The sequence below is a fragment of the Xenopus tropicalis genome, chromosome 2, assembly GCF_000004195.4.
Source record: "Xenopus tropicalis strain Nigerian chromosome 2, UCB_Xtro_10.0, whole genome shotgun sequence".
In the NCBI taxonomy this organism is placed as follows: domain Eukaryota; kingdom Metazoa; phylum Chordata; class Amphibia; order Anura; family Pipidae; genus Xenopus; species Xenopus tropicalis.
In genome coordinates, this window is record NC_030678.2 from 49516861 (window position 1) to 49522860 (window position 6000).

Genomic DNA, 6000 nt, shown 5'->3' on the forward strand with positions numbered 1-6000 from the left:
TTTGAATGGCTGCCCCCGTGGCTACACAGCAGCTTATTTATATAGTAGATTTTCTGTAGCAAAAACACCAGTTTTTTGCAGAGCAACAGCACATTATATTTTAATTACTTTAAAACACTTTAATTTTTTGATGTTACTGTTCCTTTAAGGTATGGTGATCCAGGGAAAGATCCCTTAACGGGAAAACCCCTGAGCATTTTGGATAATAGGTCCCATACCTGTATTACAACTATACAGTAGTTCTTCAATGTTTTCTTTGTCTCAAGGAAGTGTTTAGCTGAGAGCAAAAATGCCATTGATTAGCAATGTAGTCTGTGCCACATATATAATTGCTGTATATTTGGTAGGTTAAATAGCATCTCAGAGATTACTGAATTAGAACCAGGGATTATACTGACATGCCAAGTATTACTGTTACATTGCATTGTAAGATCCTTGCCAAGCATCTGCCAAAAATGATAGCAACCTTGGGTTGAGTCCACAAAAATCATTGTAAGCATGACAAGCTCACTGTCCCTAAACACATATTTCAAATGTCACCAGTTAGACTCAAGCATGACTTCACTCATCTCTATATAATTGGCTGTCCTAATTTACCACTGTGCCCTTGTGGAAATCTGGCCACATATTAAATGTGTTTACTCAACAGACACCATGATTTTGGCTCCTGCACAGTCATCTCAGGAGAGAGGGTTTTTATAATTCTGTAGACGTAGTTTGTTTTCAGTGTTCCGGAAACTTCTTTATTAATACTAAAATCTTCGCAGGGATTCATTTAGAAAGAGATATATTACATAGCGAACTGTGTGACGTGAGCATTTAAAGTTAAAATGTAATACAAAATAGAATGAAAAATATTATATTTTTAGTACAAGTATGAGATCTGTTATCTAGAAACCAATTATCCAGAAAACTCCAAATTACAGGAAGGCCATTTCCCACAGACTCAATTTTAATCAAATACTCAAAGAATTTCTGTAAATAATTTTCCTAAAATAATAAAACAGTACCTTGTACTTGATCTCAGTTGAGGTATAATTAATCCTTATTGGTGGCTAAACAGTCCTATTGGGTTAAATTATTGTTTAAATGATTTCTTAGTAGACTTAAGATATGGAGATCCAAATTATGGAAAGACCCTTAATCCAGAAAAACCCAGGCACCAATAATTCTAGATAATGGGTCCGATACAGTGCTTCTCAGTCATTGTTTTACAGATATTGCAAAATTACATACTGTATTTAGCTGTATTTAGCAATATATTTAATATCTGTATTGATATTAAAAAAAAAAAGGAAGGGGTTTATGATCGCTAAGAACAACTTTATCATAATGTGAGTTTAGATATTAATACATAAAACCCACCAAAGTTCTATTCGTTCCTATGGGATTTTTGGAAGCATCCTTATCAATAGGCGAAAGTTAGAGCTCACCATTTGATAAATGCGCTTCTAAAAATCTCATAGGAATGAATAGAACGTTAGCGAGTTTTATGGAAACTCACATTTTGATAAATCTGCCGCTTTTATTGTTATTCATATATTTTATTGCTTATATTTTTTATTTAGACCCACTTGTTTTCATCTTCTGTTCTGCCTTTCAAGCTGTTGCCTGGTTTCTAGCAACCAGATAGTAGTGAAAATTCCAAGATTAACAGACACAAAAAAATTTAAATAATTTAACCCTCCCCCCAAAAAATCAAATGCAGAAGCCCTTCAATATGTCCATGCATCCTGTCATTTAGCCTGTCAATATAGGTCCATGCGATTGCATGCTATAAGGTCCATAGCGGATGCCCACAGTGGTGCCTTACTCCAGGAATCTCCTGTTCATAAAACTAACTGCTTGAGTCCCTATACTGGCAGATAAAACCAAGAACATAGCAACTTCACTTGTTCTAACACCCCCTGGCCAACTAATGAACTATTAGGTTAGCATTTAGTATGTTATAGAATGGCCTATTCTAAGCAAGTTTTCAATTGATCTTCATTTTTTATTTTTTAATAGTTTTTAAATTTGCCTTCCCTAGCAAACAGATACAGTATCTGCTAAAATTCCAAACTGGAGAGCTGCTGAATAAAAAGCTAAATAATACAAAATGAAGACCAATTGCAAATTGTTTCAGAATAGCAGTCTCTACATCATAGTATTAGTTAATTAAAAGGTGAACAAACCCTTAAGGCTAATTGTCACCTTACATCTTATTTGGATTAAGGATCACACGAATCTGCCAGAAATACTTACACAATTTTGAATTTCTGGACATAGGGAGAGCAGGGAAAATAATTGGGGGTTTGGAGCAACTTTGGTGAAACTGCTGTACTTTGGGACATACTAACACTATATGCAAAATAAATGGCTGCTGTATAATTGGGGTGATGAGTGAGAGTGTCTCCATCTGGTGTGATAAATTAACTTGATTTGTGATCATTTTGTACTGGTGTTTTCTCATAGTATTCACTGCAATCCCACGTCACTATGCTGATACACACAGCTAACCAGTGTCCTGATCCACAGAAAGCACTTCAGTTATAGTTCTGCTATTCAGACTTTTTCAAATGGATCTCCATTATCCCATTATCAGGACACTGAATTTGTTTTATTTAAGTTAAAATAAGTGTGCATTCAACATGCTTTTTAAATGTATGAGGAAACACCCCTATGTATGAGCCTTGAATGATTTAATAATGACATTTATGCATAAAAATACATGTAACTGTTGCTAATTAATCAGCCTGTATCACATAAGAACATTTTTTTATGCAGACTGGTACAGGAATGCTGTTACTATTGGTTTTAGAGGTACTGGCATTCAAATTATCCTTTGTGGTAAATTAAATAAGGACCACAAACAGTGTCCTACTCATCTCTCCATCCTACAATACAACTAGTACTTAAGAGATTTTAAAATGCCTTAATGTAACCCATTATGTACTGCACACAGCTGAATGGTTTAAAGAGTCCCTTGTTATAGATAATGTTGGATTGTCTACCTTCCTACACAGTAGCTTAAAGTCTAAAAATGATCTCTAATGCACAGATGCAAGTGAAAACCTAACCAAGGGATAACTGGGAAAACAAGGTAAAATGGCAGCTTGGCACTGTGATAGAAAGGTAAAACAGCTAAGGGAACAGATACAAAGAGCAGAATCTTTTTATATATCAAACTTTTACATTTAAAAAAAAACAAATCTTGTAGACAACTAATTAAACATTTCAGCTTGATTTCTATCTGTGTCAGGCACCAGCTGCAACTAGAAGCATATCAGTGTGAAAAACTGAACTTTACCTGCCAAGCTAAATTATATTCACACCATGGAATGCTTTAACTGCAACCAACACAAGTTCAATATAACTCCACAATCCCAACAAGGCTGATTCCCATCCATATGAAGTCGCTGCTGAACTAAACATCAAGTAAAAAAAAATAATTTTATGTCTAGTCATAAAGAACACGAACCTTGTCTATGCCACCAAACACAATATAAAGCCAACTTCTTGAATTCTAATTCTTGAATTCTATATATTCTTGAATATTTCTTGAATTATTACTCTAGCCACTAGATGACGCATGTTGTTAGGCAGGGAAACCCCTTGAGTAGGTGTTAAAGCAGGTTTTCCTTTGTGTCACTAGAAGGATTTCACTAAGTAGTCTATATAAGAAGAGAGAATCTTCTGAACTGTCTGTAACCTGACAGTAGAATGTTTAAAACTCTGATGTCCATGCACCAGACTGCCCAGGCACTTAAAAAGGATTTTAACCTTTCCTTCGCCCCTGGAACCTGGGTAGGTCTCATTCCAGTAGCCTCTGTCAGAACAAAACTAGACAAAACTTATTGCTCTGATCTTTCATCATATAAGTCTGACCAATACAAGACCAATAAATTCCAGTTTAATAACTGCTACTTTGTCTGTCAAAGTTACCAGGCGCGGCTTATTGCTGCTCCAGGTAATCTGGGGTGCTGCCAGCTGAGGCAAGATTCTCAACTTTCCCCATGACAGAAGCACCCCTGGCAGCAAGAAAAAATGTTACTACCTGAAGCTCTCTTCACTATGTCATCCAGCTTATGCGGAAGAGTAAAGATCCCTAAAAAGCATTAGACATTTTCTGGCTACAATTAGTCAGGTTGTAGCTCTAGCACTTAAACTGACAAGGTCCATAGTGTCTTCCATAAAACATTCTGCTACCAGCTTCAGCTCAGCTATAGCAGCTCAGATATTTGGTGCGTGTATGGTGGATTGACGAGACTAGTATATTGCAAAAGCTTTGGATATCGGTCGCCTCATTGGGGGCCCGAGCAAAATCTGCACTTAGGGCTGAATCTTCAGGTGGAGGTAGAATCCCTATTGTTTCTACCTCCATATCTGACGATTTAGCCCTGAACCAATGGTCGCAGGAAAGATTGTTATTGCTACGTGTATGGCCACATTTACTATGCTCTCAATGATTTAGAAAATAAAAAAAAAGTATTTCCAAAATAAAAAGTTAAAAAGCCATTGTAAAAGTACATTTTATACCTGTTAAATCAGTCCTTCTCCTGTTTCTCTGACCAGTTTTCTGAAGGAATAGGAGGGGCTTATTTTGAACCTGACACACTGAGAACTTCCTATATGCTTACATCATCACTCCCAGGCTTTGCCCTTACTTTTCTCCTATTGGACATCGATACTGCCCTCCCCCTAGTAATGCATTGGTTGCTTGTATGCTTTAACTGTAGTGTTTTTAATTGATTTCAGAGCAAAAAAAACACAAAACAGTATAAGCAATGATGTAGAAAAGACAATATTAAAACCCCTGCACCTTTCATCCTCTCAGTTTTTCCCAAAGTATGACTCTATCACAGTTTCTCTTTTGCCCTGCAGCTCCTACCAAATCAGTCTCCCTGCCCCCCCAAGCCCAATACTGCACAGCAATAGTAGAATTTCTCTTCAGCCCTGCAGCTCTCACCAATTCAGTTTCCTCACACAATCCCTCCCTCCCCCCTCCCAGTCTTAATCTGTAAACGTTTCTCTTCTCTGCAGCTCACAGTCTCCCCAAATATCCCCTCCCACCTTGAACCTGTAAATGGTTTTTTTTAGCTTGTGAAGTTTTTCTTCAGCTCTGCATAATTATCTATTAATTTCCCCACATCACCCCCCCTCCCAGGCCGAACCCATAAAAGTTTCTCTCCTCTCCAGCTCACATACAGTCTCCCCACACAGCCCCTTTCTCCCATCCTGTATCTGTAAGGGCGAGGTCACATGAAGTACTGTAGATCCACTTCTTTTAGCCCTGCAGTTTTCTGTCAGACTGAGAGAAGCTGATTTGCTTTCCTATGCTGCCTGCACTTAAAACTACAGGTTCCGCTTCAGTGCAGTGGATTATTTGACCGACCACAACTTTTTTGACTGCGGCTTTTTTGACGTGACCACGGCAAACTTTTTGTTGCTGCAAATTTTTGCAGCAATTTCATAAATAAAAATTTGCCAATTAAATGTGGAATTTTGCAGCAAATCCATGCCTGATGAAAAAATTTGTTCATAACTAGTTCTAATTATTGGAACCCACTATTTTAATCACCATTACCTAAACATCTGCCACTACTTCATATAATTATATTTGTGATGATTCTGTGCTTCTGACTGTGTGGCAAAAGATTGTAGAAAGGGGCCCCGTAATAGAACGAGGCAGGAGTTAGGGCACGGGGCCATGATAAGGCTAGGAAAAGGCCTGGGCATAAGAGTTTTGGGGTGTGAGGCATTATGGGAAATGTAGTCCCGAAGGGGATTGGCGGAGAGGAAGAATGAACAGAACGAACGGGGAGGAGCGCAGAAGGAAGGAGCCATTTTGATTCCAGCAGCTCCCACCCTCCCGTATTAACATAGTGGCAGCGGGGGTGGACATAAATAAAGGTGATCCGGGCGGAAGGTTAGGCCTGAGGATAGGGATTACAGCCATAGGGAGGTGGTAAATGGGGATGTGTTGGCTAGAGAAAAGGGAAAATTTAAACCAATGCTTAC

At 38.0% G+C, this 6000-nt stretch overlaps 1 long non-coding RNA gene across 1 annotated transcript in view; it reads right to left on the minus strand.

The window, feature by feature from the left end:
• Nucleotides 1–4588, minus strand: part of LOC105946529 — a 65322-nt gene extending 60734 nt beyond the window's left edge. The window contains exon 1 of the long non-coding RNA XR_001169966.3: nucleotides 4519–4588. This is a non-coding gene — a long non-coding RNA (uncharacterized LOC105946529). The remainder of the gene's footprint in view (nucleotides 1–4518) is intronic.
• Between the last annotated feature and the right edge of the window lie 1412 nt (nucleotides 4589–6000).